The 11108-nt window shown below is 37.8% G+C and overlaps 1 protein-coding gene across 1 annotated transcript in view; it reads left to right on the forward strand.

The window, feature by feature from the left end:
* Window positions 1-10392, forward strand: part of LOC126721036 (uncharacterized) — a 90865-nt gene extending 80473 nt beyond the window's left edge. Inside the window, exon 3 of the mRNA XM_050423994.1 lies at window positions 10037-10392. The gene's annotated coding sequence lies outside the window, so the exon portion shown is untranslated. The remainder of the gene's footprint in view (window positions 1-10036) is intronic.
* The last annotated feature ends 716 nt before the right edge of the window (window positions 10393-11108 follow it).

Raw genomic sequence — 11108 nt, forward strand, 5'->3', positions numbered from 1 at the left:
TATTTTTTCATTTTTGACATTGTAGATGACGATTGCACTTTTTGTCTTACTGATGTCAAATTTTTTTAACCTGTTGCCTGCCATCTTTGGTTTGTGTGAAGCTCACTGATCTTGTACCCTGTGAAGGCCTTCCTTCTGATTCTTATAAACTATCAGTCTCAACTTTGTCACAGTTGCTTGCTCAATATTTTAAAGGACAAAGGTTGCCAACAAATTTCTTTTTTTTTTTTTTTTTTTAAGAAGAGTTTGGCTACAAACTTGGTTGTAGTTAATAGCTATTATTTTTTTCAATATTATTTTATTGAATGTGAATTTTGACAAATCTGCAATTAAATAACATTTTCTTTTTATATTTTCCAAACTTGAAAATTTTTTAGAAGATCAATAACTATGTTGTAGGGACACGATTGTTAACGACCCAAGGATGACGTTGGGCTCGTGTGTAAAGGGCCCGAACAATATGATTTGTAGAGAGTGGGTTTGGAAAGGCCGGACCTTAGTCGTTGGGCAACGGTTTAGTCAGGATTTTCATGGAAGCTCATACGAAGATGGATTTGGCCTGTATTGCTAAGCCTTACACGGATGTGGTTTGAAAGGTCTGACTCCTCGGAATTAATCCGAGGAGCATTATCTTCTCACCATTTTTCCTTCTTTTTCTTCCTTCTTTCTCCGGGGCCCCTTCTTTTTTAGCTCTCTTTTCCCTTTTATACTAGTATTCACTTCCCCTTCTTCATCTACGTGTCAGTTTCTCCTTATTTTAGGTAATTACTCGTCCTATCAATCCATACGTCAGAGTGGTTAGGAAAAACTGGATAGCATGGTATGGAGTATGGGCTTGTCAGGCGCTGGGCTCCACATTATGGTGTTGGCAGCTTTCTCGTTTGTACTGCTCTTGTACTGAGTTTGTCCTTTTCCCACAGTCGTTTTGTGAGGTGTTGAGCGTGAGATCATCCTCGGCCACATTCTTGGGCCGTTAAGGGGCTTTCGTCATACGTCCTCGGCAGTAGGCTCCTCGACTTGGGTTTTGGGCCCTTAATGTGAAGTGGGTTGGGATTTCAAGTTTCAGGCCCCACAATAGCCCCTCAAAATCCTGCTTCCCGACTTTTTAGTTGGGGAGGAGAGTTTTGGTGATGTTGGGCCCGTCTCGCGGTTTGCTCAAGTTCCGCACCTTATTGCTGTTTGTGTTCTTCCATTTGCACGCGATGTGCCGAATTTAAGAGGCATTACTTTATTCTTCACCCGCGCAGTGTCCTTTTGATGTTTCAGTATTCGAGGCGCGCCTTCACGAGGACCTTTAAATCTTGTGGTGGCGGATGGTGTTGGAAATTGTGCCAGAGCTGCCTTGTCCACAGCGTTTCTTGGGAATCTGCTCAAATTAAATGACACCACCTTACCCTTTATATAAGCAGGATAGGTGGTTATTCTCCTGGCATATAAACCCTTCTGCTCCCTTCAAAACCATAACCTTTTATCCATAACCAGTTCCCACATCCAGTGTCGTCCTCCCTTAGTGCAATATGTTTGAGGCTTGGGTGGAGGTGGAGGAACTTCACCCGCCACAAAGGCACCGGACCCTTCCAAGACTTTAAGATGGTGTGGTCTGGGCAGGGGAGGCACAGATTTAAGGTAACCTCTCGTTTGGATAAGGTGGGGACGGTACCCCCACCTCTTTCAGTCAAAATCCGAAGCAGGTTCTGGTCACATCAGATTTTTGGTGTATCAGAAGAAAGGTTTTCCGTCATCAGCGCCGTCTGCTATATCGTAGGCGTGGTTCCGTGGAGGCCCATCAACTTCCGGTTCCCTACACCTTTTCTTCAGCTGCGCTAGCCCGAAGTCGGGCTCCCGGCGCCTTTTCTTCAACGGTGCAACTGAGTGAGGCTCTTTGGCTGCCTGAGTTATAGGCATGTAAAAGTATTGAGGAATGGCTTCCGTAGATGAAATTTTGAAGCGGCAGCACGTCTCTTCTCTGCACTCCTTCTTCGGCTTTTTCTTTATTCCCTTGTATCTTTTCTTTTCGCTTTTTGTAGTTAGCTTCAGTGTGAGCTTATTTAAGCTCTTTCAATGTACGCTGTACTGTTTCTTTGTCTTAATAAAAGAGGAATTTATTTATTTGTTTTAAATATTTTTCTTTTTTGCAACAACTATTTTGTGAAAGGGTGTGCTCCATGTGTGTTTTTCTTCAATGATACTTAGAGCAGGAAACCTTGAAACATAATCCGACTAATTCTAATTTACCGACATTACCAGGCATAATAATGATAATTCACAGTAAATTAAACTCAGGAAACTAACCGAGATAACAGCTGAATACTCCGTAATATGTGCGAGGAGACCGTCCGAGAACGATAAACCTAAATAATTCATCCGAGGGGGTAACTGAGCAGTGAGGGACTCTAACTGCGTTCTGACAACGTATGGCACTATATTGCAGTCGCACCAATTCCTCTGGTACCGAGAATTCGAGGGTAGGCTGGGGAATCCATGCAGCCTTGGGATTAGCCCACTTATCAATGGGGAACTCTTTCGCGGGGTAGATTCTAAGGGTCATATAACGTCCAGGTTGTGTCCAATCCCCGTATTGTCTCTTCTAAGTAGTTGGTTTCCCCATAGACTTGAGTCCGAGGACCATGCAAGGCCTTGGTTCTGTCCAAAACTTGTATATTTTCTTTTAAGTAGTTGGTTTCCCCATAGGCTTGAGTCCGAGGACCATGCAAGGCCTTGGTTCTGTCCAAAACTTGTAGTTTTTTCTGTGTGTACTTGGTTTCCCCATAGGCTTGAGTCCGAGGATCATGCAAGGCCTTGGTTCTGTCCAAAACTTGTAGTTTTTTCTGTGTACTTGGTTTCCCCATAGACTTGAGTCCGAGGACCATGCAAGGCCTTGAATCTGTCCAAAACTTGTAGTTTTTTCTGTGTGTACTTGGTTTCCCCATAGGCTTGAGTCCGAACACCATGCAAGGCCTTGGTTCTGTCCAAAACTTGTAGTTTTTTCTGCGTACTTGGTTTCCCCATAGGCTTGAGTCCGAGGACCATGCAAGGCCTTGGTTCTGTCCAAAACTTGTAGTTTTTTCTGTGTGTACTTGGTTTCCCCATAGGCTTGAGTCCGAGGACCATGCAAGTTTTTTTTGTGTGTACTTGGTTTCCCCATAGGCTTGAGTCCGAGGACCATGCAAGGCCTTGGTTCTGTCCAAAACTTGTAGTTTTTTCTGTGTGTACTTGGTTTCCCCATAGGCTTCAGTTCGAGGACCATGCAAGGCCTTGGTTCTGTCCAAAACTTGTAGTTTTTTCTATGTACTTGGTTTCCCCATGGGCTTGAGTCCGAGAACCATGCAAGACCTTGGTTCTGTCCAAAACTTGTAGTTTTTTCTGTGTGTACTTGGTTTCCCCATAGGCTTGAGTCCGAGGACCATGCAAGGCCTTGGTTCTGTCTAAAACTTGTAGTTTTTTCTTTGTGTACTTGGTTTCCCCATAGGCTTAAGTCCGAGGACCATGCAAGGCCTTGGTTCTGTCCAAAACTTGTAGTTTTTTCTGTGTGTACTTGGTTTCCCTATAGGCTTGAGTCCGAGGACCATACAAGGCCTTGGTTCTGTCCAAAACTTGTAGTTTTTTTTGTGTGTACTTGGTTTCCCCATAGGCTTGAGTTCGAGGACCATGCAAGGCCTTGGTTTTATCCAAAACTTGTAGTTTTTTCTGTGTGCTTGGTTTCCCCATAGGCTTGAGTCCGAGGACCATGCAAGGCCTTGGTTCTGTCCAAAACTTGTAGTTTTTTCTGTGTGTACTTGGTTTCCCCATAGGCTTGAGTTCGAGGACCATGCAAGGCCTTGGTTCTGTCCAAAACTTGTAGTTTTTTCTGTGTACTTGGTTTCCCCATAGGCTTGAGTCCGAGGACCATGCAAGACCTTGGTTCTGTCCAAAACTTGTAGTTTTTTCTTTGAGTACTTGTTCTCTGTATTTATTTATTTATTTTTCGAAGGTTAGCCCCTGGACCAAGATGGGAAGAGTTAACTTGAGGCTGGAAGCCCCTAGAGCTGGCCGTGCCATTGGCACTGCGAGACGTAGCCCCTAGCAGGAGTTGATGCCGGAGCAACAATTGCATGTTGCTGGAAATGGAGGAAACTTCGCGGACCTCTGCTTGATATAGACCTGACTCCACTGCCAGCCGCGCCAACGCGCAAGCCTTCCCACAAACGGCGCCAATTGTAGGGACACGATTGTTAACGACCCAAGGATGACGTTGGGCTCGTGTGTAAAGGGCCCGAACAATATGATTTGTAGAGAGTGGGTTTGGAAAGGCCGGACCTTGGTCGTTGGGCAACGGTTTAGTCAGGATTTTCATGGAAGCTCATACGAAGATGGATTTGGCCTGTATTGCTAAGCCTTACACGGATGTGGTTTGAAAGGTCTGACTCCTCGGAATTAATCCAAGGAGCATTATCTTCTCACCATTCTTCCTTCTTTTTCTTCCTTCTTTCTCCGGGGCCCCTTCTTTTTTAGCTCTCTTTTCCCTTTTATACTAGTATTCACTTCCCCTTCTTCATCTACATGTCAGTTTCTCCTTATTTGGGGTAATTACTCGTCCTATCAATCCATACGTCAAAGTGGTTGGGAAAAGCTGGATAGCATGGTATGGAGTATGGGCTTGTCAGGCGCTGGGCTCCACATTATGGTGTTGGCAGCTTTCTCGTTTGTACTGCTCTTGTATTGAGTTTGTCCTTTTCCCACAGACGTTTTGTGAGGTGTTGAGCGTGAGATCATCCTCGGCCACATTCTTGGGCCGTTAAGGGGCTTTCGTCATACGTCCTCGGCAGTAGGCTCCTCGGCTTGGGTTTTGGGCCCTTAATGTGAAGTGGGCTGGGATTTCAAGTTTCAGGCCCCACATATGTCATTAATCAAGTGTTTAAATTTTAAGTATTTGTGGTCTAAAATTATGCATAAAAAAAAAAGTTTATAAATCAAATAGTAACATCCAATTGATATGAAATTTGACATGTGTATTAAAAACATAAAGAACATACAACCTAACGATTAGATTTTCAAAATATATATCCATGTTATTTATTTTTTTTCTTTTAATAAGAGTTGTAGCCATGGGCTATAGCTAAGTTTGTAGCCAAACATTTTCCTATTTTAAAAATCTAATTACTGAATTTTATATTTTTTATATTCTTAACATGCATGTCAATTTTCGTGTCAATCAGATATTATTATTTGATTCACAAATTTATTTGTTATACATAATTTTGGACTACAAAACCTTGAAATTTAAACATTTGATTGATGGCATAATTGTTAATTTTCAATCTTCTGAAAATGTTGCAAGTATGAAGAATATAAGAAGAAAATGTAATCTAATGATGGATTTGTCAAAATGTAATCTAATGATGAATTTGTAATAATTGTTTCATATTTCTAACTTTACTTTTGTCGTTCAATTGAATTTTTTTAAGGTTAAATTTCATTTAATTAAGGTATTCCCTTAGTATCCATTAGAAAATTGTCATTAAGTCTGTCTTTCCTATAAAATTTTAAATTAAAAATATATAAAAATTATTTTAAGAAAATACTTTTTGAAAGAGAGAGCATTTTGCTGTGGACGACGGTGCATGAAGTCGGGGCAAGGATATGGAATGACGTGTTATTTTGAATTCTAGGTGCTGGTTAGAATTCTCTTTCAACTAAAAATGATTGAGTTTCTAAAAAAATAATAATAAAAAAAAAAAATAAAAAAAACGAAAAAACTAAAAATGATTGAATCCTTTGAAATTTCCAACAATTCGATAGATGGAGGAGACAAAGATCTATATGATAATCATGGTGGAGCTCCCAAGCCTTCTTATGAAGAGTAAAATAAAGCTTGAGGTAAGCTCACCTTTTTCATCTAACTATTGTGGGGGGACTGCCACTGACTTTTTATTAGGCCACTTTTTCTTCAGTGCGATATAGACCATCTAGATTGCTTAAATTCAATTATGATTTAAAAAAAAAAAAAAATTTGAGAACCATGACATTAGGATTTTAGCCAACTAGTTCGAAAGTATCCTTAAGGCATACTGTAATATCAACATCATAAGAAAGTTTACAATAGTACTGTGAAATTTATCAGTTTAATTTTTTTACCACCTGCCGTGATGCTGAAAGTTTATGTTTAATGGTTACAAATAATGCTAAAAACAAGAATTAAGATTGGATCAAAATTTATAAAAAAGAAAATCTAAAAAGAGCAACGTGGTCTATATAATGAGGAGTTTTGACTCTTTTGAGGGAAAAATAAATAAATAAAAGAAAGAAGAAGAAAAAGGTTGAAAAATTTTGTGTAGAGCTTAGGGTAATTCTCTAAAATGTAAAGTGGACCTAAGCGTGTATTAGTGGAAGGCAATCAAGGAATGAAACTTGCATTCAAACTTATAAAGCTTACATTCAAATTTTGTGTAGAGCTTAGGGTAATTTTCTAAAAAGTAAAGTGGACCTAAGTGTGTATTGGTGGAAAGCAATCAAGGAATGAAGCTTGCATTCAAGCTTGCATCTAATTATGACTCTAATAAACTGGCCTTCAATATATAGTCTCTTAGCGTGAAGGATTGCATTTTTTTTTTGTCTCCACTCTGGTGCTAATTTACAAAGTATAGCTCTTAGGCTCTTCCCTTTTAGGTGAATTACACTCCAATCAATTAAATCCAGCCAGTTGAATTTGGGGTCAGAGATTAAACATAAGCTCATAATATATTTCCATATCCTTTTAGTAAAACAGCACAGAAAAAAAGATAAAAGTTATAGTGAAATAGAACAGGAAAACGTAATATAATATCATCCTTTAATAAAAAAAAAAAAAAAAAATCATGTGAATATATATAGGACTTCAAGTAGTAGGTCTCCCTTCAAATATCATTTGTATATAAAGTTCTTACTCTTCTTTACTAGTGGCTCTTGCTACTTCACCAAACCCTCAAATCTCTTGTGGTACAGTTTAATTTGCACCCAGTGTTATTTACACACTTTGACCAAAGCTCCACCATTATTAAGACATCTACCCTAAGACTGAGCAAGACCCAATACGCCAATTTCATGAATTAACCAACTTGCATCCCATACAGAATTGAAAACCCTGGCCTTATCATTAATAAGCCACTACCCACCCTCAAATTAATGACTCACCCTACCATTCAAGATTGACCAAGACCCACTGCCAATTGTATGACTCAACCAAATTGTAAACCCCCATTCACAAAAAAAAAACACTTCACACCATGCTGAACCTAAAATATAAACTCAACATCAATCTCCTATATATATCCCCTCATTAATAACAACCTTAAGTTTTCCTACCCAACTTTAATTCACACACATCTAAAACCTACCCACATCATTCATAAACCATTTATTGAAGTTGAAGCCAAATTCTGAAACCAGATTTTTTCACCCCAAATTAACTTGAACATTCATTAATAGTAGTCTCAAAATGATTCTTAACCCAAAATGGAAAAGGTAGTCTTGAGAATGCGTAAGCAGATATTCAAATACGTCTAACACATGGTTTGCTAACGTCAACGTGAAAGTTTTGGTGAATTAGGTAATTGATGATGAAAATTAGTCAGTTAATTGAAGTGCAAAATAGATTGAGAAAGACATATTTGAGGTGCCAAAGCCCAAAAATTGGCAAATTTTTAATATACTCTAGGTTTAAGCATGAATAGTAACAAAAATAAGTTGAATAGTAAAATAAGTTAACAAAAATAATATTGCCAAACAGACACTAAATAAGTTTAACCGGTATTTTTTTTCTTAAATATTTCCTAAAATTATGCTATTTGAAAAAAAGAAGAAGCCCATTTTGATGTTTTTAAGGAAAAGAGTTTAAATACACTCCCCATTATAACCATCAAATTATCACGAAAGAAAAATAAATAAAATGGCATTTGGCTTTTCTGGGCCAAAATAAACAAATAATTTATCAAAACTCGGGATTTATTCATATACTTTTGTGAAACACACGCATTCTTGGATACATCTGTTTGTGTGTTTTCGTTCATTTCACCTCCAAGACGAGCTCGTAATCCTCTTAGAAGGTCTCCTATATATTGGTCGTAGGCGTACTCCTCCTATTCGTACAACTGCTCGCTCACGTTCACTGTACCATCAGCTTCTCCACGGAGGTAACTTTTCTAAATTGTTTCTAAATTGATCTGGTTTTCTAGTTGTCTGAATTGTGTCAGCTCTCTTTTATTTGCTTTTTATATATGTCGGATTTATTTCAGTAGGATGGGAATGAGGTTTATGATTTTTTTTTATTTTTTTTAATATGGGTCTCAAAGTTGCAGAGCTCTGATGTTACTTGTAGAATTGCTTCATTTGAGTGTATGTCAGCAAATTTCTTTGTATGCGTACGTGAGAAGTAGTGGGGATGTGCATGCGGTTGATACCTAGATGGGTGGTGGACTTGTGGGTTGTAGCGGAGGACACTTTGGTAGAAATTGTAGTATTGCTGTATGGAATGCTGTTCAATATGGGTTGTGAGGTGCCTTGTAAACATTGCTGTTCATTGTGGGTAACTATGGACTTGGGAGACCTAATTTTAGCGTTTATGGACTCGACTGTGGACCTAAATGAGTAACTATAACAAGTTGGGGGTAAAATCGAGAAACACTGCCTCATAATTTCAAAATTAACGGTTACATTTTCTGAGACTTGTCCTCCTATTCACGCTTATGTCCTCTACTATATAAACAAACCGAACCCACAAAGGGAACCACAAACAATTATTAGCTTTCAATCATCAACAACTTAAAGAAAACGAGGAAAGATCCCACGGCCCATGTGAAGCTCTATACCTATTTGATGAGTGAAAATATTTGAAGATTATTAATTGGTAAGTTTTCTTGTTGTGTCACTTCATTTGTAATCTGCCTACCAATTGTTTGTGAAAATACCTAACCAAAGCCTTTTTGTGTGAACTTTGTGTCATTTCCTTTGTTGTTCTGTTTTCAACATGTGCGGCATGTGTTTACTTATTCACAGGGACTTTTCCTTCCATTTTTGCAAGAATGTTCTCGATGTGCTTTGTTTTGTGGCCATACTGTGTTCACTGTCTTTGTTGAATTTGATTTCATAGAATTTGGTAGGTGATTCACCATCTTTGATTACCACTGTCCTGAAACAACAGGGAAGCTTATACCTTTAAAGGAAGTATACATTAGTCGAATAAGAGCTAGGATGGTGCTTAAGTTCTTAGGGATAATGTTTGGGTAATGGAAGTTTTCTGCTCTATAACATTATATTTCCTGTAGAGTTGACCAATTGATAAGTTGGAGTGATAAAGGGTAGCATGATGAAAAAATTGAAATTTTATGAAAATATTTATGATCGTGAAATGAAAAACATAAACAGAAAACAAGCTGCCATTTAATTATTTTGAAATGAAGAGACCAAGCTGATATATTATTATTCACAGTTTAGCTTTTATAATTTCCAAGAGCCATAAAATGTGGAGAAAATAAGGAAGAAAACTTTTTTGAATGTGATGCTTGTAGTTGTGTTGGATTCTTTTTTTATAAAATGACAAAGCAACATTTGAGCTGCCATTTTATATTTTAATAAGGAGAAAGGTTCCATTTTTTTAGCTATTACTACATGAGCTTATTGAAAGCATGGCACGTGCGTGGGCTGTTAGCTTTGTTAAATATCTGGATTTGTAACTAATAGCTGTTTTAGGTTAGTTGCATTGTAATTAGTCACTTCAACATTGGCACGTGCAGGCTAGGAGCAGCACACAAAATTCAGAGGTTGTAATGAATCTCATTGTACTTTTTTATTTCCTAATGAATTAAACTCTTCCATCTCAACTTGTTATTGTGTTTTACATATCTCATCTTTCGTTGCTTGGTATTACCAGTTTGTGTGATAAAACCTATCTGCATAATTCATCTTCTGTCACTTATGTTGTTGTCATGCAGCTATGGTTTTTTCCTGATCTAGCTTAGATTAGTCATTTTGAAATATGAACTAGCATTCTCTATAATTTGACTTTTCCTTTCCTTCTTGACAGATGGCCTCAATGCATAAATACGGGTTGGATTTACTGTTGGGATTTCGGTAATTGCATATTCAAGAGAGCAACATGAAAAGGCTGGTGAAGAGCAGGGTTTGAAGGAGAGTTTGATGCGCTATAACTCTTAGAGCCAATAGACTCAGCAAGCCCCATAATTTGACAAATTCATGTACCCCATCATTTACTGGGTTTTGCCATGTATATTATGTGTCTCAATTGGGCAATTTATCTTTTGTCATTCTTTATTTGATAGATTTAATGTGATAATCTTTTAAGTTAGGCTCTAGCTTCGTGGATACGTATGATGTGCAAATTTTGTGAGTAAATAGTAAATCTTCATTTTAATTTTTTTATTTTTTGGGTGATGTCAATTTTGTTATTTTATGTAAAAACAGCATCTGCATGCCTTCCAAGCATTTCTATCAATTTATCTTCCATGAATTGTCATATTTGATTGTTGGCAATTGATACAAGATTGCTCCAATCTACGAATCTATATATATATATATATATATATATATATATATATATATATATATCTAGAAGCTGAAGCAAACTGGTTAAGCAGAAATCTACAGTCCAAAATTAATGCAGCATGAGCGCTATTTGAACAATATATACCACCAACGCAATCAAAGACCACCTTTGCATAAGCTATATATATTGTGTACTAGAGACAAGAGTATGCTCATTTAGTTCTCATTTATGCTTTGGTGTTAACTAAGAAATTAATATATAGTACCTACTCATACAATGTTGTCGAAGAAAATAAGGTATCACTCAGGAAAGTTGGGGTCGTTGTGGGGGGAGAGTTAACAAAATAAGTTAATCACTCATTGCTAGGAAACTTGGGTAGCTAGCAACTTTCACTGACGATAGAGGTGCGTTAACTTTAAACCCATTTATAACACCCAGGTTTGCTATTATTAACATATTACCATCCCAACAATTATGAGATTTGTTGTCATACATAGGGTGAGTTTGGTTCAGCTTTTTGAAAAAGTGCATAATGAAAAAGTGGAGTTTTGTAAAAGTGCATAATGAAAAAGTGGAGTTTCAAAAAGCTGAG

The sequence above is a fragment of the Quercus robur genome, chromosome 4, assembly GCF_932294415.1.
Source record: "Quercus robur chromosome 4, dhQueRobu3.1, whole genome shotgun sequence".
Classification (NCBI taxonomy): Eukaryota; Viridiplantae; Streptophyta; class Magnoliopsida; order Fagales; family Fagaceae; genus Quercus; species Quercus robur.